Below are 23,396 nucleotides of genomic sequence, written 5' to 3'. Positions count from 1 at the left end.
TTTCAAATTTTAAAAATAAGAAAAATGATTTATATTCTTTCTTATGCAAGTGAAAACAAAATGGGATCTCTTTTTTTAGGGAAGGAACATACAAAACACATCGAAAAATATTTGTAAAAAATCTTCTTATTAGAGATAGAACCTAGTGCCTGAGAAATCGCTCTATTAAATTTAATTATCTAATATGAAAGGTTTGCTTAAACTTAACATTCCACACTTTTCGTAATCATATTACTTTAAACATTAAAATATGCAAAAAGTATACAGAAACATATATTGTTACACCATTTAATTTTGAAAAAAATGTTTTTTAACAAAAAAATTTTCAAACAGTTTTTAACTTAGAAACGTAAAAGAAAGAACTCTTGCGATAAAAAAAAGTTTTAAAAATTCCTCATATTGAAATAAAAAAACTTTCATATTATTTCCTTTCTTTTCCCGTTTTTTTTTAGTTTTAAAGTTCTTAATCAGACGTTGAAAACCATTCTGAAGATAACTATCATCAAATTAGGAAAGAAATTATGTACAAGTAAATTTTTTATTATAAAACTCATGGCACTTACCTGCTTTATAAATACGGAGAATTCCAAATGAAATGTTTTTCATTTTAACATTTTATTCTAAAATTGTATATACATAGATTATCCCTTCATTACTTTGATATGACGTTCCACACCACAAAATTTTATAATTCTAACATCTGGATATGAATTTCAATATGTAACTTAAAAACAAAATGACTGAATTCCAATGAAATCATTCACTCAAAATTAAAAAATACTTACGAAAAAAACCATGAAAATTAAGAAATAATAAAAAAAATACTATTTCCAGTAATTCGGATGATTCGCTATTGTTGTTTTCCAAATTACATAGATGCAAAAATATATACTATTCTATAAAGAATAGGAAGAATAGATACGGAATTAATATAGAATATGCTACAACTATTACAGTTCTGCACGTCCTCAAATCACATTTATTCTTAGGAAGGAAGGAAGTTGACTTCACTTTAATTTGTAATAAATTGAAGCAAAAAAATTTTTTTTTTACTTTAATACACACATTTGTAACAGTACCGTAAACCGGGGCGAGTCTACCCCTCCAGGGGCGAGTCTACCCATTTTAGTTTTATTTAATTTTCACTATTTTAAATTGCAAATAAAAAAAATTTTACCGACGGAGGACTTAGTTCAGACTCTAAGGAAGATGCTGCTGTAGAATTTTGATCCGTTTTTATTTATTTGGTGTCTTTTTAACCGACCTGTTCAAACGTTTTTTGAGAGATTTGTATTGAAAATCAGCAAACTTTTAGTTGGTGTTCCGTAAGTATATTATTATTATTACTTTTTTCACTTTGGTTAAGTGATAAACTTATCTAAGACTAAGATTACATTAATTTTATATGAAAAAAAGCAAAAAGAATGTAAGTTTTGCTGTTGTAAACAAAAAGCCAGAATTCGCGGGGCGAGTCTACCCATTCGTATTTAGGATTAATAAAGCATAATAATATAATTTAGAACTTTATTTATATTAAAATTAAGTCATTTTAAATGAATTTGAGTATATTATTTTAATTATGCATTGATAAATTTATCATTAATAAGAAAATTTATAGGTTAAATATAAATGTAAATATAAAATATATTTATTTTACCTATTTTTTCAATTTTTATATTACAAAATTAACTTTTTATATTTAATGCAATTTAAATAAATTATTATTTATAAAGTATTATTACCTCCCAAAAGAATGGGAAAAGGATTTTTTATGATTCCCAATGTTTGAATTTCGATTTCGTTAATAATCTTTAATTATTATCATTTATCTTTAATTATCTTTAATTAAATTTATATTAATTTTAATTTATTTTTATCAACAATAATCAGAAAAAAATGTTATTTATAATGTTAAGGATTATAAAAACAAGACTGTGATCAAAATGTGATAATTGATCAAATACTCAATTTGTGTTATTTTATGAATAAAAAAATGGAATATATAATAAAGTTATGAATTTTACTTCATAAATATCCTATATAGTAACTAAAAAAAACAATTTAATAGTAAAATTTGATTATTTACACTGTTAACATTCATTTTAGTAGAATGGGTAGACTCACCCCATACGAGAGATTTGTCAGCAGTTCTATAAAAATATACAGTAACAGCGTAACTGTTAATATTTTCTAAAATCGATTTCACAGCTTTAAGGAGGGATAAATAGCTATTCCGAAACACCTATTAAAAGCCTTTTTTCTTTAATATTTACAAAAGTTTGACCACTTGAAAGTTGACAAACTGAAAAAATGGGTAGACTCGCCCCGGTTTACGGTATGCGATCACGAAATTGGAAGTTATCGGTTCGGCAAATTCGTTAATAACAGAAAGGTGAAAATTATTAAGAAATTGTTCTTCAAATGTTAGGCGCGTTCTGTTTCAGAAGGATTTACCAATGTTCTGGGTCATTATTTCACGGTCTTCAGCCTTTTCCTTGAAGAAATTTTACTTCTTATTTGCAGCTAAAAAATGACGTCCTACTCTGCCAATGATTCTGATAGATCTAACTGAAAACTTAATAAATAAAAGCCAAAAATATCCTCCCCGCTAGCAACGCATTGCATTATATAGAAATAAATTTGAAGCTTCAAGGAATTTATGAAAAATATTTGAAAAAGTTTTTTATTCAGATATTATTAAAATGATATTCGCAGTCGCAACACTTGAATACGCCCTCTAACGGAGACTTTCTTTTCAGGCTTTTATATAATAGGTTATCATTTAGTTCAATCAGAATCATAGGTAGAGAAGAACGCTTATTTTTTAGCAGCAAGTAAGAAACAAAATTTCCCTAATGAAAACGGAGTAGAACCTAAAAGACGATTCAGAACATTGATAAATCATTTGGAAACAGAACGCGTCCAACATTTGTAGAACAATTTTTAAATCTTTTTTTTTCCTTTCCATTATCAACCAACTTGCAACCGATAACTTCCGATTTCATGATCGCATGCTGTAAAAGATGTGTGTATGGAGGTAAAATACATTTGTTTTGTCTTCAATTCATTATAAATTAAAGGGAAGTTATTTCATTCCACATTGCTTGCTTCATTCCAATAAATAAATGTTATTTCAGAACGTGCAGAACTGTAATAGTTATAGAATAATCTTCTTCTTTATGGAATAGTATAAAATTCTGTATCTACATAATAAGGAGAACAACAATAAAGAATCATCCGAATTACTTGAAATATAATCATTTGTGTTGATTATTAATAAATTTTTATCGATTTCTTGGCAAGTATTTTTTAACTTTGAATGCTTAATTTCAAATAGAATTCAGCTATTCGCCATTGCAGCGCTTGAACACACCCTCAATCGGGCAGTGTATTTTTGGCATTTATTTATTCAGTTTTCAGTTAGTCCGATCAGACACATTGACGAAATAGGACTCCATTTTTTAGCAGCAAATAAGAAGCAAAATTTCCTTAAAGGAAAAGACAGAAAAACTTGAAAAAAATGACCCAGAACATTGGTAAATCTTTCTAAAACTGAACGCGACCAACAATTAAAGAACAATTTCTCAATAATTTTTACCTTTCGATAATCAACAAACTTGTAACCGATAACTTCCAATTTCGGGATCGCATATTGTTACAGATGTGTGTAATACAGTAAAATATTTTTTTTTTGTTTCAATTCATTACAATTTAAAGTGAAGTCAACATTGCTTACTTCATTCCAATAAATAAAGTAATTTCAGAACATACGGAACTGTAATAGTTTTAGAATATTCTTTTTCCTTATAGAAGAATATTTGTTTAAAAAATATTAGCATGAAAATAAAGCACCAAATCCAATGCATGGGCTTCATCAGAATAAGTAGTAAAAAAATCCAAATTTGTACATCAAAATGAAATTTAATTATATATGAAAAAATTTAAAACATAAAATTGATTTTAGATCTAAAAATTTTAAAAAGCATGATGAACCAATAAGACATACATAATTTAGTTTACGTTTTCCATTCCTGGAAAATTGATTTAAATGTAATGTTTCCTTAAAATAGAATCCTCTAAAATAAATTGTTTACTTTGTTACAGTTTAACCTTAAAGCTGCATTGTTAATCTTCTGCCATACAAAATTAGGATGTAACTCAAACTATATTGTCGCAAATCGTACAATAAATCAAAGGAAGAATTCTAAAAATAAAATTTAACTACAAAACTTTAAAAGAATATGTTTTAAAAGAAGCCCTTAACCTGCCAAACCATCATAATTTGAGAAACAAAGGTCTTATTCTTTAGAAGAAAGTCAACAAAAAGTTTTATTACCATTAAGAAAACGATACTTTTAAGGACCAAACTAGCATTGTATATGTATTTTACTCTATACCCCCTACATTTTCTTATAAAAGTGAGAGTCACTTGATTTCACGTTAGAACGGCATTTGAAACAGTGAAAGAATACCGAAATCAAGATGATGGCATACTTGCTTTATGTGGTTTTCTTCTTATCTTACAGTATCTTCGTAAGTATTCTTGATTCTTATAAAATTAATTAAAGTAAATTTTTTACTGAATAACTAATATGATATCAATATAAAATTTAGTAAAATAAAAAAAAATCCATATTTTAAATTAGCATCATCATTACTAAATGAGTATAACCTACTCTGTTAGAATTCTACTTCTAAAATTGTGGTAAAGTAACCGGCAGCGGTCTGTTTATTAAATAAACCGTAAAGTTTAAGGTAAAAAACATTTTTTTACCTTTACGGTTTTGAAACCGTTTACAACTGGTATGTTTAAAAAACTATGAATAGGATACTAATGGCCTTTAACCCTTTACAACTGGAATGGTTTCAAAACCACAAAAACAAATGTTAACTGGACATTGGAGATCATTTAATAGCTTTATAGTGCTGCCATCTATGCGTGTATGAGAGTATCGTATCCTTATTGCCCAGGATCAAAAATGTAAAGGGAGTATGGAAAGGAGGAAATGTTGTATTGTCAGGCAGAGATTCAAACCACCTTTAGTAGGTGGGCTTAGTCGGTTAAATAACATTCTGGTTGTTTAGCCGTATCAGGTGAAAGCAGTTAATAATCGGTTTTCTCACAGTTCACAGTTTGAATACTATCTTACTTATGGTTATTTGACTGCTTCGTTTGAATATGCTAAAATAACTATTAAATAAACTGTTATTTAACCAATTTTTCTGAGAAATTATTAGCAATGTTGGTGAGAATCTCAATCCAGAAAGATTTCTGCTTAGAAATGGAAAGTCTAAACACTGATCAAAAGTTAATGAGAGTGTAATTTTTTGTGCAATAAATACATTCTATTAGCTTTATATATAAATGTATTCTTTTAAATGGTGTTCAACCGGAATTCAGAACTTAAAAATTTATGAAAATTTAAAAATTTATTAATATAGAAAAGGTATTATACATGCGAATCACTGTGTTAGTGGAACAGAGTTTTTAGAACTAATGATTAAGGTGCTCTAACTTAATTTTAACTAGAATTTATTAAAATATGAAAATGAAAAAATTCTTTGTAATGTGAATCACTGTACAAGTGGAAAAGCTTTCAGAACTAATTTGTAAGATATCGTAAATGAATGTTTGAGGAGAAGAAATAAAAATGTACACAAATATGATAATAACGAAATTATTTTGCATGTAAAAGTGGAATTAAAATCAACAAAACTAGTTCATTTGTCAGATAAAACTGAAAGGAGCTTCTAATTAATGTTCTGTTCAAATCTAAGTCATTAAGGTTGCTTTCAATTTCATGTGTGTGCAGAATTATTTTATAAATCAGACCCTTAATTAAAGAATTAGCGATCGATTTATGATGACGTCTTATGATTCAAAATAGTTATGACTATTAAAAAATGGCATTTTTTTAAACCTTTTGAAAACATTGCCAACTCATTATATTATGTTGAAGTTAAATTCTCGACAAGTAGTTACACTACTTGTAGAGAATTTAACTTCATCAGAGTTAATTAACACTAACTCAACTTTGAAAACTAAATTCACTTCATATATTTTCTACAAGATAGATGCGTATCTTAAATCAGCGGCCTGCATGATTTCAAGGCGTATGATTTTTTTTTTTTAAAAAAAGAGAGATTAGTCAACAAAACTTTTTAAAAAATAGAAGATTAAAATTTAGCAACAAATTTTAAAAAAATGCAAATGTTTTTTTTTTATTAATAAATGCGTAATATTGAATAGTTAATATCATCGGCAGGAGCATCAATTGAATTGGGTAAATGGTATTTAGGTCGAAGAATTTATTGAATGCATTATTTAAATTGCAGCATAAAAGTATCGTTAATATATCAGACCAATAGAGCTTGAGTAAGAGCGTTGTATTTTTGTAAAAATGAAAGATTGAAAAAAAAATTTGAAAGAAAAAAAAGCGTTAAAAAAATTTTAGTTTCATTTTGATCCTTATCACGATTTTTTAAATTAAAACGAATAAAATAAATGCATTGTCACATTTACACTTAATGTAATGTGACAATTTTAATTTCTAATTTTACTTAACCTTTAATTTTTCTGTAAACGTTATTCTTTTTTTCAATTTGGCAATTTTATTTTTAACTTTCTTGTTGACCTTTCTCACGGTCGTTGCGGTCATCGCACTTCCTGTGGGGAAAGTCAACCAACCCCTCTACTCACGCCTTTCTTTTTCTTCCTTTAATTTTAGGGGGGCTAACTAACCAATCTCTTTACTTTAAATTTCAAAATCTCCGCCTCTTTAAATTTAATTGGTCGTAGTTTTTCTGGTCTACCCCAGTTAAGGAATTTTTAAGTGACTTGGAGCAGATTCTCTGTTGGTTTTTCCTTCTTGCGGGTTCCTTTTTTTCCGAGATGCGGACTTCGGTCGGTATCGAGGGATTTCTTTTTATTTTTTTTCTTAACCTTTATCTTAAATTAAATCCATATCTCTAATCAAATTCTGTAAATTTAAAATCAAAATTTTATACCTTTAAATTTCTTTAACATAAGAAAAACCTTCTCGAATTGAAGCTTTCTTTCCATATTTATTTTAACCTCTAAATTACTCGTTCTTTTATAATTAACATTTATCTATAACGCCTTCTGTGTTTTAATTCTCCCGTCACCCATTTCAATAAAATGCCTTTCTTGTGTTGGTAGATGTGGTGAAAGATGTATGTTCTAAATAAAATGATATGTTAATAATTTAATCTTGTGCTGGAGAATTTATTTGCCTCTATTTTCATGATTTATCATGTCCTGTGTGTACAGGGTGAGTACCTTTCAATTATTGTTATGGGCATGCATACATGTGAATTCATTAGTTTTTCTTATTGGAAACATCAGCTTACTGTATTAAATCATATATTGTTTGGATATAGCATGACTTTATCGTATTTATCATTAATCTTTAATTTTCTTAGTTTTCACCCTTATTCTAAATTTGGTGATACCAAATCATCCAATTTGTTCAAACCTCACACTTTGTGACCCTTTGAACCTATTGGGTTATTGTTATCCCACATTAGCATTGTACTACCACTTTCCTTAACGATCACATTCCCCTTCAATTTAATTAATTTACCTTTTATACATTTCGGCCTTAATTATATTTATTATGACATTTCAATCATCTTACTATTTTTAATCATGACTATATCCAATTACTAGTACATATACCAAATATTTCATTCTATCAATTACAATACACAAATAACTTTACTTTACTTTATTACGCACCAAATACTTGTTATTTAACTCTTACAAATGGTGCCGTATATTTTTGTTGTGAGGTCCTAGGTTTTATTATGGTGTAATGAATTAAATGAAACAATACGTTTGTTCTTATTTGAATTTTTCTCTATGTGTTTTGCTATTTGATTTGGTAGTGATAAAATTGATATATATATTTATAAGAATGTCATTAAATATTCTCAAAGTGTTTATTGAACTATATCTAACTGTGTATTTAACTATTTAAATAGGCATATTAATATAATATTACAAAAGTGATTTATTTTGTATTTATGTTTAACCTAAAAAAAAAAATAGGTATACATAAAAAAAATATATATTTTAGCTTCTATCAACTATAATGTATATTTTTTAATAGTGCTAATTTTATAAAAAAAAGGTGCTTTGGCTATAATCTTTTTTGCACAATCTAATAAGTTATGTATTTTGTTCTATTATTTTACATTAAATATATTTAATTTTGAACTAAATTAATCAAAGTTTCCATATTGATGGACTGAGTCCCAATTTTTATAAATTTTGTTGTATGCTGGCCATACAAAACTGAAAAGACGTCTTCAGTAAGTTTTCAAAATTGCTACTTTACCCATCATTTGGATCTTTTTTAAAATGGTTCAAAGTTTTTTTTTCAAACTATTCTAATTGTTTTCCTATCTAAACGTAAATTTGTTTTTTTTAAAAAAAAAAAAAAAAAAAAGAAATAATTATAAATAAATATACTTACCATAATTGTATTTATACGTGATCTTATGTATATTAAGAATTAAATAATTTCCTGATTAGGTTATTTTGGTTCTACTATCTACTGGCTAAACTATTCTTTTGGTCAATTTTCTTTCTTACCAACAAACAAAAAAAAAAAAAAAAAAATTTTTGTTTTTCGTCTTTCCCATTTTTTATTATTTAATGTTATCAACTTTTGTGAATTTATGTTTTGATATAAGATTTGGCAGGCTTATTTGATTGGTTTTGTTTCCTTTTTCCTAATGGTGTATCTGATAATTTGGTGTTTATTTGAATTATTACAAAAAAAAAAAAAAATATTTGGGATAGTGATTTTCCTGAATCGTGTCTGGTAATACAGATGCCTCAAAAATTTATTTGGGATTACTTTATTAATATAATTGGGATAAAATATGTCCTGATTGCTCTGGGTAATACCTGAGCTCAACGATTTTTCGGGAATGATATTATTTTTAAGAGGTTCTTCCTTAAGGTTAAATTTGGTTAATACGATAGTATAAATGAAGTACATTGCGTCATTGCAAAAGCCCAGGTTCAAACCCTGGTCCACTGTTAATTAAGGTTTTATTCATTAAGGAATTTTCTTCTTACTTTTTACTTTTTTTTTTTTGCTGGTTAATTAAACCGGAAAATTTTTTTTTGAATTCTCCCTGGTCAAAATAGAACCAGAAGTTATTTTTATTTTTTTCCTGATCAATAATGAATCAGAAGGTTATTCCTGGTCAAAGAAACCAGATGATAAATTATGATTTCCTGGTTAAAGAAACCAGATGATATGTAAAAAAAAAAAAAAATAATAATAATGATTCAAGTGAATTATTAAATAAATTGAATTGTGTTGATGCTCTATGGGAAAAATCAGCTGCGTAACCTGTTGAATAATTTAAATATACTTACTAATGTAAATGATTTTAATAATTTACCTTCATTATTTTAAAATAATAATGAAGTATCTTTTGAGGTAAAACAACTATTTTTTTGCTTTGTTTAAGAACATTCCTTCATTTGTTAAATGTATTTTTAAAAAAAATTTTTTTAATTATATGAATATTTTCTTTCGTAAAACAATTTTGTTTGTTACCATCATATTTTTTAAGATTGTTGTTATAATAGTACGTTATTTACAAAATCTTTTATAATCAACGATGCTTTAATTATTTAATGACTATTTGTATAAACGAATAAATATACAAAAGGTCATTTGTTTAACTATAAAAAAAAAACATAATTATACAAGATTCTTTGTATACATTTTCCTAACCAATTAATATACAAATTGTGTAAACTAAATATTTAATATTAATTTAAATAAATGTCACTACCAATCATTTTTTTTAACTGTGTTTATCATGATTTTTGCGAACTCTTTGTAAATATGATCACTATGAATAATATTTAATGTACGTAACCATACACTCTGTCTTTATTTTTAATTTTTTTAGTACACTTTCAAATCAATTTCTAATTTTTTTTATTTAATCTTATGTTGTATTGAATTTAAGTGACTGGACATTTTATATTTTTCTTCATTCGTTCGATTATGCTCAATAATATAGTTTTAACATAAATTGCAATAATTTTGTGTTTATAGTGTATATCTTAAGTGCTATTTATCAAATAGATATTTCTTCAAATATCTCAAATTTGTAATTGTACTGATATTTTATTTTATCACAATTCCTGATCATGAAACAAAGGTTTTCTTATTAAGCATTTATATGTGAAAATGGACAATTTCCTATTTTATTCCTCATCATTCCATGCTCTGAGAATTTCAAGAAGAAAAATCTCCCCTCTAATGAATAACTTTTGAACCCCCACTTTCAAGTCCCGTTTTGTTGAACTCAACACTTATCTAAGTGTTCAATGACACTGTCCCTTACGATAAGGTCATGGGGTGAAAGAAAAATCACTGTACATTTAAATTCCCACACTGCATGAATTTCACCACTTGCCCTGGAGTGCATAGACGGATTTTTATTGCATCTTTGACAGGATGTTGCAGGGATCCTGGTCGATTCCTGTTTCAACTTCTTGGGAATTCCGTTAATTGGGGAGAACACCTGCAGAAGGGAAAGCCTTCCTCACATGCCCAAGGTTGAAGGGAGAGTCCTGTGGAGAAAAGGATCGAATGACGAGATAAGATGGTACTTCTGCCACCTGCTACCGAGAGTGACCATCAGAACCCTGTGTGTCACCTTCAATAAAACAGTGTCAAGAAAATCCCCCTCCACCCAACTTCCTCAACAAAAAAAAAAGGGGAAAGATATTTCTCTTATCTTCCTTTTCAAGCTGAGACTTTTTTTGAAAAGATAGACTTATCAATCACACAATAAACTTTGAGACTTTAATGTACAATACTTGTTATTCTCAACTTGCAATTTAATTAATTGCGATCATTTTTTATCAGTAAATGAGATGCTTCTTAGATAAGATGTTCTTTATATTATATGTTAAACCTTATATTCATGAATATGAGAATAATTCTTAATTTATTTTACTCATTTTAAGCACTTAGTTTTGTGTCAGCAATTTGAATGTTATATTGCTAATTAATGAACAATTTTTCTCTTCAATCCTTTTATCACAATATCTTATTAATTTTTATTTTTTATTAGAGTGTATGGTTAACATTAATTCTGTTTAGCGTATTTTTGGTTCACATATTTTATGTTCAATGAATTCAATGTATGATTATCTCAAACATAGTGCGTTCTAAACGACGTTTCCAATCAAAATTTAATAATTATGTTGATATTACTAATCGACAAATTGTTTATTTATTGCAAAATGCAATCGAATTTACTTTTGATTCCAATTTAATGTTATTATTCCTTTTATGTCATTTTAATTGACATTTATTAGTAATTGTCTTTACATTTTTTTGTTTTATTTGGCCTTATTCGTTTTTTTTTCTTCCTCGCTTTAGTTGCGTCACAATATGTTTGAGATCCATGTATTAATTTTTTTTAAACTTTCACTGATGTTTCCAATTTGTTGCCCTTAACAATATTTGCTCACCATATAATCACCTGTTATTTACAGTTGATTTAAATTGTTTTTTTTGTGCTTAAATGAACTATTACTGCTGTTTTGTGTTTTTTCGTTCCAGTGTCGTCAAAGAGTTATGTTAACATATCAGATTTTTGCCTGTAACAATTGTTGTTAGCTATGAACAGAAATTCAGTGCTGTGTACAGAAATGGGTGACTCTTTTTCCAATTTTATCTTTTTCTACTTTTACCTTTTATGCTAAGTTTTGAATTTTATTTTATTGTATCTATTTTTATTAAAAATTTTTTTTTATTTTTTCGTTATTTTGAATTTTAGGCAAATTTTTTGTTTCAAACTTTTTGGAACATTTTTTTCTTGTATTGAGGAAAATTCTTATATTTTGATTTTTACTTATTTTTTGTTTGAATTAAAATTTTCTTACGGCTTCGAAAATTTTATAAAAATTTCCGGTCTGTCCGGGTATTGTCACATTTACACTTAATGTAATGTGACAATTTTAATTTCTAATTTTACTTAACCTTTAATTTTTCTGTAAACGTTATTCTTTTTTTCAATTTGGCAATTTTATTTTTAACTTTCTTGTTGACCTTTCTCACGGTCGTTGCGGTCATCGCACTTCCTGTGGGGAAAGTCAACCAACCCCTCTACTCACGCCTTTCTTTTTCTTCCTTTAATTTTAGGGGGGCTAACTAACCAATCTCTTTACTTTAAATTTCAAAATCTCCGCCTCTTTAAATTTAATTGGTCGTAGTTTTTCTGGTCTACCCCAGTTAAGGAATTTTTAAGTGACTTGGAGCAGATTCTCTGTTGGTTTTTCCTTCTTGCGGGTTCCTTTTTTTCCGAGATGCGGACTTCGGTCGGTATCGAGGGATTTCTTTTTATTTTTTTTCTTAACCTTTATCTTAAATTAAATCCATATCTCTAATCAAATTCTGTAAATTTAAAATCAAAATTTTATACCTTTAAATTTCTTTAACATAAGAAAAACCTTCTCGAATTGAAGCTTTCTTTCCATATTTATTTTAACCTCTAAATTACTCGTTCTTTTATAATTAACATTTATCTATAACGCCTTCTGTGTTTTAATTCTCCCGTCACCCATTTCAATAAAATGCCTTTCTTGTGTTGGTAGATGTGGTGAAAGATGTATGTTCTAAATAAAATGATATGTTAATAATTTAATCTTGTGCTGGAGAATTTATTTGCCTCTATTTTCATGATTTATCATGTCCTGTGTGTACAGGGTGAGTACCTTTCAATTATTGTTATGGGCATGCATATATGTGAATTCATTAGTTTTTCTTATTGGAAACATCAGCTTACTGTATTAAATCATATATTGTTTGGATATAGCATGACTTTATCGTATTTATCATTAATCTTTAATTTTCTTAGTTTTCACCCTTATTCTAAATTTGGTGATACCAAATCATCCAATTTGTTCAAACCTCACACTTTGTGACCCTTTGAACCTATTGGGTTATTGTTATCCCACATTAGCATTGTACTACCACTTTCCTTAACGATCACATTCCCCTTCAATTTAATTAATTTACCTTTTATACATTTCGGCCTTAATTATATTTATTATGACATTTCAATCATCTTACTATTTTTAATCATGACTATATCCAATTACTAGTACATATACCAAATATTTCATTCTATCAATTACAATACACAAATAACTTTACTTTACTCTTATACGCACCAAATAATTCTAATTAAACTCTTACATGCATATTATAACTATTTTATGATTCTAAATTTTTATTTATTGTTCGAAACAGAGTATATAATATATATTTTCTTATTTTTATTACCTTTAAAGGTGGTGAATGGAGAATGTGATTTATTAGATCCGTGTCCAAAGGGAATGGCCTGTGTTTCAGTAGATGGTGGTACACGTTGTAAAAAACATGCTCAGCTAGGTAAAGAAAAAATGCTTTATACTGCATGTTTAAATTCGAATTACATGAATATTATAGGACCAGAAAACCCCAGAGTGGTGTAACAACGAATGTCCTAAAAATGGATCATTTATTTAAAAATCAATTAAAGACAAACGAAAAGTTTTAGCAAATATGCAATTAATTGTGTTCGGTTTAGGAAACGAGTTTTATCTGATCAAACTTCAAAATTAAATAACAAAACTTTAAGACAAATTGTGCTGCTGACTGGAGAAACTATAAAAAAGAGGAAAAAATTAATACATACCACACTTTCAGATCTAAATATTCAGTTAAAAAAGTTCGTAATATCGAATAATAAACAGAATCAATTCTTAATATCGAAAGTAGAAAATGATTTTACCTCTTTCTGTTTTTCTTCAATTTGTTTTTTGTTTTTTTTTTCAACTATTGGCCTTTTTTGGCGCTAGTATCAATTGCCTATTTTTTCCATTGAAAATATACAAAATACATGCTTAAAACATAACAGAATAGAAAAAAGCCAAAATGGGATATTTTTGGAATTTTAAATGCAAGATGAGACATAGCAAATTTTGCTTCGAGGGAAACAATTAAAAAAAATTCTCTGTTGCCATTATTTTATAGGAATTGTATTTCAGTGTACCTGATTAAAATTTAGCTAACATATAAAATACAGGATTAAAATTAAAATTTAAAGTATACAAAATATCCAGAATTGATTTTCATGAGAAACTGTGATTTGAAAGATCAGATTTTGCTTGATTTTTCATCATGTTGAGTTTGTTGGGTTTGCATTTTTACAAATTATGCAGGAAAATAAGATCTATAAACAAATATTCTGTAGTTTCTGATTATATAAAGATGAAATCATATTAAATTTTTAAAGATTTTAACTAAAACATGATTCCCGTAACATTTTGCTTTCAAATGTTTCTTTTTATTTTAATTTGATTAAGTATAAATTTTCCAAAAGTATTTTTTATGCTTGTTTTGACACGAACTTTCCATCCTAGTGGCAAAAATATCTCTTTTTATATGTCCTCCCCTCCCCTGCAAGAAGAAGAGAGATATAAAATTTGTGTCATTTGAAAAATACCAAATATGTAATTTATTTTATTTTTGCGACTAAACAATTTTACTCATGTGCCTTTTTAACGCTGTATTTTATTTCATTATGAATACTCTGTTTTAAAAACTATTTAATTCATTTGTATTTTTTCAAAACAGATTTATTTTGATAGTATTTGATTGATTTGTTAAAATTTGATAGAACATTTTTCAAAAACACTAAAAGAAGATTTACATTCAATAAAATAAATACTTCAAAAATCAATAAGTGACAAAAAATTGCGCAACACATATAATAAATATGAGATAAACGTAAATATATATAATTTTATTTGAAAAAAAAGGAAATGGAATATTTATAATTTAATAAAGCAATATGGTGGTTACTTTTACAAACTAAATTATGCGGCTAAAAATTTAAACTCAAAAACAATTTAATATGAAGTTCATTTAAAATTTATTTTGATGGAAGCAGGATAAATTAAATATGATGATGACAATATAAATTAGGTAACTTTTGTCCAATGAAGGTCATTTGCTGGTTCATACGCATAAAAGAATGTCATATGCATATAAGATTCTCATATGCTTATGCTATCATCATATTAAGTTTATCATCATATTAATTAAAACTTGATTTCCGTAACATTTCGGAATGTTTGTTTATATTTTAAATTTGATTTGCTATAAATGTTTCATCAAATATTTTTTATGTTTGTTTTTATACGAACTTTCTATTCACAAATCAAAAGTACTCCTTTTAATATGCTCACATCCCGCAAGTGTTTAAATGAACGTAGGCTGAATTAAAGTTAAAAAGAGATTATGGCAATATAAATAAGGCTATTTTCGACCAATGAAGGTCATATGTATACAACCTCCCAATCCGTAATGATTTTAGAACCCTTTTTAGAAATGAAATATGGAAGCTACTTTAAGTAGTATTTGCAAATTATAATCCCCTTTTCAGCATAATTCAATGATGCATTTTCAAATTTTAGGATTGAAAAAACTAAACTGCATTAATTGTAGTTAAAAGAAAGAATTTCTTCCGAAAAATTAATACTCAGGATTATTAAAAATTAATGCAGCAAAATAGAAAAGATGTAATAATTTTCTATTTGACCTTATTTAGAGTAACTCTTTTTCATGCGAAATGTTTCACGCATATGCAAGCAAAAAGTGCCAAATTGTTCGAAACTTCTTCTTAAAAGTGGGGGTAGTTAGCATAACTTTTAGTATTAATAAAAATTACTTTTCGAAATTTTCTATAAAAACGGAGACAATTTTCCATTATGTCTTCTGATATATATTACTATTCACGTAACACCGAAAAGTTACGGGCTTATTTATTTTTAAAGAACAAAAACAAGCATTCAAAAAACAAGCACACTTACCCATATCAATAATTTTAAGTATCTAAATGGATTTCGAACTCTCACGCTAATTTTAACACTATAGCGAAAGTAACTAGCGAACTTGTTTGCTTCATAATAGAGGCTCCCACGACAGAGGAGCCTTATCCGCCATCAATGATCAATCAATTACCAATAGGAATACGTTTCTATGAGGGTGGGAATATTAATCATTCTATAGAAAAGGTGCGAACTGCCATTGCTTGATTTATGCAACTCAACTGATATTATCCAGCGTTATGTCTTAGATCTATATACACAAATATTTCAAAATGCACTGTAATGGGATACCTTTAAGTGAATTAGTGTTTGTGTCTCGATCCTGATTGGTTTTTGAAACGTAGTATGCGTTTACTTAAGCAACTGTTCTATCCATTCTGCTGCGAGCAAGCCGAACTCATTCTATATTCTTTCACAATGATTTCAATTTTTTCAATATACATTTCTTAATTAACAAAGGCAGGCGCAAAGCCACGTAGAACATAAACAACTAATTATATATTGTTGGTAAGAAGACAAAGCAAAACTAGATCAAGATTGCAATAAAAGACATAAACAGATAATAAATCTAAGTTAAATAAAAGCCGTAAACGAGGAATATTTCAACAAATTTACGATACGATATTGTATTTCAATTAACTTCACGTTAATTAACATTATAACTGAAGTGGAGAAATTTAGCTTAACTTTAACACGCCATTTTGCTTATAAGCGGTGGTATTGAAGTGGGTATTTGCGATCTTCTTCTTGAAGTGCAAGTACCCAATTAAAGAAGAAAATTAAGTTACGTACGAAAAGGACAAAATTAAGGGAGGAAATTAATTGTTTGACAATCTTGAATTACATATGAACAGTTGAATATGGACTAATTTTTGCGAATTATATCAGCTTTCTTACTTTTGTTGAAAAAATTCTGTGTCTGTGTGTGTCACTGTCTTATTACTTCGAAACTTATTTCTTCCATCATCCTGAAATTTTATACAGCGACAGCAAGGAGAAACTACAAGCAAATTAGTTTTTATTTTACTTCAAGTATTTAAACGATAACATAATTAACGTTATCTAGCATTTAGCACTTATTGATAAAGAAAAAAGAATTAGTTGCACGTTCTTTAATATCTAATTATTTTCTATTCGTTATATCAGTGAAACTCAGTGTTTAATGAATGCCTGAACATCACGCTTGAGCGCATAAGTAGCCTACGTCACCATGTTAATATTTATGAAGTTTTCTACTAAAATATCGTGCTTATTTTAATTATAGGGATACTTTTAAAAATTTATTTATATAAAGCCAAATAAAAAGCAAAATTAATGAATATAAATGAAAAGCAAAATTAATGAATATAACGAAAAAGCAAAATTAATGAATATATAGTACTAAGTCGCTTTGGAAAAACATAGAAGATCGCCACAACGTGCCAATGTTTGCTCTATTAAATTTGGAAGTAGGTATTAATTGAAATTTAAAAAAAAATAAAGCTATGCACTAAAAGGGAAAGTTAATGGAGAAGTGGTACCAATTTATTTAAGAGAAACATAGATTTATTAAGAGAAGCGTTAGAAACGTAGAATAGGCGTAAATGCTGCTTAATTAATTTTAGTAATAGGTAATTGCTAGATTGTGACAAATATTGACTACTTTAAGTAGACCTAGAGCAATCAAATCATGCCAAATGATACTGAATACAGTTAACCCTTATATTTTAATAAAAGCCCCTCGAAAGAGATAAATACAGGGGAAAATTGCTTGATTGTGACATATATTGACTACCGTAAATTGACATCAAGCAATAGTAACATCAAATGAAAGTGAATGCAGTTAAATTTTATTTTGATGACATACACTACTAAAAACGTGTTTCGTTAAATCTAATAGCGTAAAATCACTGGATAGGGCAACAAATAATAATTTTTTGAAAAACAAATCGCATTATTTGAGATACATAATTGCGTCGGCATATGACTTTTCTATTTGTGCCTAATTTCGTAGCGTAAATAAGCAAGAATTTTTTTGTTTTTTACTCTTTTTCCTTCCTTGTTCTGGTAATTTAAAATAAAACAAATTTATTTTGTAATCAAAAAATCAGGTCAATTTTTAATTATTCCCTTGATTATTTGCCTTAGTCACCTTGAATATTTGCATTTTAACAACGTAGTTGTGTTTATTACATATCGATAAACATTTTCCTTTGTTTCTTCTCAAAAAAAAAATTAGGGAATGTGTGCAGTCCAACTGGTTTGCTTGGCGACAGGTTCGCAGTTTATCAGAACTATCCATCTTGTGAACCAAAAACTCTTAAGTGCGTCCAAGAGAATGGGCGAGTGAGTAATACAATTCTTCTTAAATCTCTGACTTCCTAAGTATTTTGACAAAAGTATTACAAAAATTATTTATTTTTCAAATTGCTGTTAGAAAAACCAATCCATCTACTTAATGCAAATATAAATGTGATTTAATGAAAGTTTAAACAATGTCAATATTTAAATATCCAATGTATGAGTAGTATTGCTATTACTTACACAAGTTAACGAAATCAAGTGGTATTATTTGATTAAAAACTTAAATTTATGCAAAAATATACAAACTGCAAATAATAGTCAACATGTTTTAAGTACTCAAACACAGGAGTTCACTTTCATGACTTGCTTGAAGTAATTTGAAGAGACTGATTCGAAAAAAAATCACGTTAGTCTCTTCTCTTTCATGCAGCATAAAGGTGAGAAACAAAACTAGAAAAACAACAGCAGTAGAAAGAGTAAAAAAAAGATTTAAAAAAAAAACGAGAAAAAAAACACTGAGATTGAGAGGGGCAAATCAGAGTAAAATGCATTTACACGCACTATGGAGTGGTGGTGGGTTGCTCATCTCGGCCACTGCGATCTTCCTTGTTCAGTTTTCTACCTTTTTTTTTCTCTATCTCGGCTACTGTGGTATTTTGTTTATCACCTTTATTTTTCCATTTTTCGTGGGCAGCATTGCGATTTTCAAACAACTTTTAATTCATCTCATTTGCGCCTGGCAAGTCTGGAAAATTGGAGCCTGCTTTTGAGTGCTTAAAACATGTCAATTGTTAATTCCTATTTACTTATTTTTGAGAAGTGAATTGAATTTTTAATCAAGTAATATACCCAGATCTTTGTGATTATTTACTTAATTTGAAATGAAATGGTGTTATAAACTGTGTCTGACAAAAATTACAACAGATGAAGGCAACAAAATAAAGGTAAGAACGAACACTGGGTTACCTTGAAGTCAATGATTCCGTTTTTACCGGAAGAGGATAAATCCTCTGAGCATAGATAATAAGGTATGGCAGTTACAAAATTAGAATGCTTATAACATTTATCTCAAAAAGGAAGGATATATGAAATGCCTATAATTACATGACAAATATCGATAAAATATTTTGAATAACACAATGTAATACAAACTTAAAAACATTTTTTCTAAAGTATTGAAACAAACCTAATGTTTGTTTTAAATTTATGTCATGTTCTTAAAATTAACTAGAATTTAAATACATTCAATTTATTTGTAAACAAAAGGATAAATTTTAGAATTTATGTTGCTTAAAAAATTACGCATAACATTTTAATATTATTCTGCTTTTAATTAAAAGATAATTTTTAAAATGTATGTCGTTTAAAGGATAAATAATCTACATATACTATGTCTCTTGCATTGACTTATTTAAAACGTTAATTGAACGTAAAATGAACTTTCACAGAGTCATAACTACTGATGACTCAAGTGGAAACTAAACACTCACAATGTTGTAACTTTTGATAGTACTAATGGTAACTAAACTTTCACATGTTGCAACTTTTGATGACACTTATGAACTTTGACTAAATCCAGTGAGAGGAAATTTCATTTAAAAATCTGCGATAGAGATTTCAAGTTCCACATACTTGAAAAATGAAGAATTCTTTATTTTTAACTGAGCATACAGTGAGCAAAATTAAAAAAATTATCAACCTGAATAACTTTTCTTCTAATGATCATATTTTTCACAAAGTGCCGATCACGATAGTTTATAAGAGGCCTCAAATGTGCTAATTAATTTGTGCTAACTATTAATTAATTTACAGAAGCAGACATAAAAATGCATTTTCTCTAAATAGAACACACCTTTTTCAATGGTTTTCTATTCCTGGAAACCAAAATATGGGTGATAGCCGCAATCTAGAAAGTTTAGTCCCCATACTACTTTTGCAGTAGAAAAATCTATGTTATTGAGGAAAAATTAGAAATGATAATTTAGTAATAGATTTCGATTTCGAAGATTTTTTTCAAAACTTCCTGATATGTGAATAAATATGTAAAAAAAAACGAAATTAGCATTAGAGACCAAATATTTCGGCTGCACTCCTGCGGAAACTATTGGGACTATATATTCTAGATTACAACTATCCTCCACATTTTGATAGTCAAGAATCAGTAGAAAAAAAGACATATTCATTCAGAGAAAGTACGTTTTTTAGTCTGTTTCTGATGAATTAATTGTTAACATTAACTAATTAGCTCATTTGAGGTAACGCTTTTGATCCATTAAGATTGGCTCTTAGTTTGAGAAAATCCGATCATTGGACCGAAAGTTATTTAACGAGATTTCGTTTTTATTTTGGGCACTGTAGATCATTTGATTTTTTGGCATTGAGAATAATTAATTATTTCTTTTTTCTTTTTCAGGAACGCTGCGTCAAGAAATCCACGTGAAAATGCAACTAGATTGATTTTCTGCAAGTTATTTTCAGAAAAAAATGATATCCCCAACAGTAGTATAACTCAGTTGTACATAAATGCATGAGATTAAAATTAGATTAAATAAACACCACATTCTGCATCTATGGTTAGATTTTGGTCTCATTCTTATGGTAGTCAATTTTATAATAGTCTCATTCTTATAGTAGTCTCGTTCTTATAGTAATAATATTATAGTAGTATGTCATATTTGTTCTTATTCTTATAGTAGCATAATGGTCAAATAAAAAATGGGCATACAGATTTGCTGAATTACTACCTAATTTTTGAATTTACATAATCTTTTACCTAAAAAACCTTTTCTGTTTAATTCAGAAAAGTCAAATAAAAATTATATAAGATCCTTTTCTTCACTTTGAAAATGAAACAGCCAACATTATCGAATGATCGAGAAAAAAGAAACGAAACAGATTTATTTTACCATAACAAGGATCATATCTCAAGATTTCATAATTTTATATGACGACGAATGCAAAGTACTTCCTTGCACGGAGTACTTTACTATATAGATATTTAAATCCCCAATGAACTAAAACAAAATGACCTGGAAAGAAAATACGCATACTTCAAATTCGCTAGTTATTACCTAAGCAAGGAAAAAACAAAAACGATACATGAATGTGACGGCCCTTCCTTAAAGGAGAAGGTGAGGGGAAAAAACATGAAAGCACTCTCTGCGAATTGCAGCGCGACCCGCAAGACACTTTTTACAGCCAGTTTAACAGTTACTCATTCTCGAACTAATTATTTAATGTTAATTTTTTTCTCCATTATACTCCATGTACACTTTCTACACTTTTTAATAGCTTCAAGCATCCAGGCCTTACAATTTCTGCATAGCAAAATAAAATGCACCGTTAAGAAAAAAGAATTTAAAAAAACTCGCGAAATGAGTCCTTATCATAGCAGTGTTTTTAAACAAATTGAAATTTCAAAAAAGGAACTCATGCTAAGTTCATAAATAATATTTACAGCAGGGCAAATTTCATTTCTGTAGTTGCATTTCAATGCTGTGCCGAATAACTCACATGATATTTTTTTGCTGCAAGTTTAACAGTTATTACAAACAAAGCTAGAAAGTTATTTCCTTTATTTTATCATACTTCCTGTTCATTTCCTGTTCATACATTTGCAAAAGTTTTTAAGTCTTGCAGATTTTTCGCAACAAAACAAAAAGCAGCGTGAAATTAAACATTCAAAATAATGGTGGCGCTTCCGATTTTTCAATATAGAGTAAATCTATACAATTCAGTCTAATAATTTGTTACTATTTTACTTATAAAAAAATTTGTTTTAAAAACGTATAAAAACTAAGAGGAAATTGAATTTTCGTAACAACGTTATGCTTCATTTAGGGTAAGGCTGCTATTATTGAGCCAGCTCTTTTCTTTTTTTGTTTTTATAATCCATTGTGTTTCAATTATATTCAGCAGACATTACATTTTGACTGTTAAGTACAGTAATCTATAGTATTGGTGATATTTAAAATTGAGTTATAGCGATATTAATAATGGTTGTTTACTCTGATGGAACAGAATTCACGAACGTATTATTTACCGACTGCTAGTGGCCTTCAATGGGCTCAATTTCAATGAGTATTTTTATGACTCAACTATAGAAATAATCAATATAAAAACTAATATTTTATGAGTCATTGCCATTGTATTTGAAAAATGCCATTGTATTTGATTTAGAAAAAATATAATAAGAATTATTAAATCTGAATTTAACAATAATCTAATTTATTCCTTCTAAATTGACGTACAGTGCGCAAAATGAAAACGTGAACACTTTAAACAACTTTTGTTATAAAAATCGAATTATTTTCACGTATTTGGAATTGCTCTTAATGATTTTCCATAGCCTAATTTTAAAAAATATAGCCAAAAATAGCCATGCTCTTAAAATTCCATTTCTCGAGATCTTTTCAACCAATTTAGTTCAAGTTTTTATGTCTTGTCATTTAAAATTAAATATTATTGAAAAAGATGAAAAATTTGTACGCCTTATAATTCAACGAAAAGTTTCGATTATTTCTAGATAAAATTATATAAAATAAATAGTTATTAAAATTATTAATTTCATAGAATTATCTTTGGAAAAAAGAATTTTAATATTGAGCAAAATATTTCGATTTACTTAAAAATGCGTTGTCAGAGCACTCACAGTGGATAGTGAGTGAATGTAGTAACTCATATGATAAAACTTGTAGATTTAAATGCTTTTATTAAATACAGCACCACCTCTATACAGCAAACAACTGAAATAATTACTTGTAATTAATATATCATAAGCATATAAAGATTACATCACGCATCACCCGGAGACTGACATAGTAACGTAAATTAATAACGAGATAACTATTTTCAGCAATACGTACCTTTCATACAAATCCAGTAATTATATGCACACAGAAAGACGTCACTCGCGTCATCTGTAAAATAAAGTATACCTGTTGCCAACGCACGACTGAAACTTTAATTCTGTTAATTGAATATGCTCGGAGGGGTTACATACCATCCCAAGAAAGAGTTCGAGACATGACGAAATTCTCAAAAAAGTGAAATTAACAATAAGGGATTCAAACTATAGGGAACTGCTCTCTTGATCAAAGTATTGAAACCATATTTTTCAGATTACGGCTACGGATCTCCGCACCCTCATAATTTGGGAGTAATAAAT

At 27.9% G+C, this 23,396-nt stretch overlaps 1 long non-coding RNA gene across 1 annotated transcript; it reads left to right on the top strand.

Annotated features, from left to right (window-relative positions):
• The first annotated feature begins 4,375 nt into the window (after nucleotides 1-4,375).
• On the top strand, nucleotides 4,376-20,800 carry LOC147813786 (uncharacterized). The gene is made up of 4 exons (XR_015432538.1): nucleotides 4,376-4,533; nucleotides 13,364-13,463; nucleotides 18,165-18,271; nucleotides 20,643-20,800. It is a non-coding gene; the product is annotated as an uncharacterized LOC147813786 (long non-coding RNA).
• Nucleotides 20,801-23,396: the final 2,596 nt, after the last annotated feature.

This window comes from Parasteatoda tepidariorum, chromosome 3 (genome assembly GCF_982258835.1).
Source record: "Parasteatoda tepidariorum strain Cologne lab strain chromosome 3, Ptep-v5.0, whole genome shotgun sequence".
Taxonomy (NCBI): Eukaryota; Metazoa; Arthropoda; class Arachnida; order Araneae; family Theridiidae; genus Parasteatoda; species Parasteatoda tepidariorum.
This window is presented reverse-complemented; position numbering and strand designations above follow the sequence as displayed.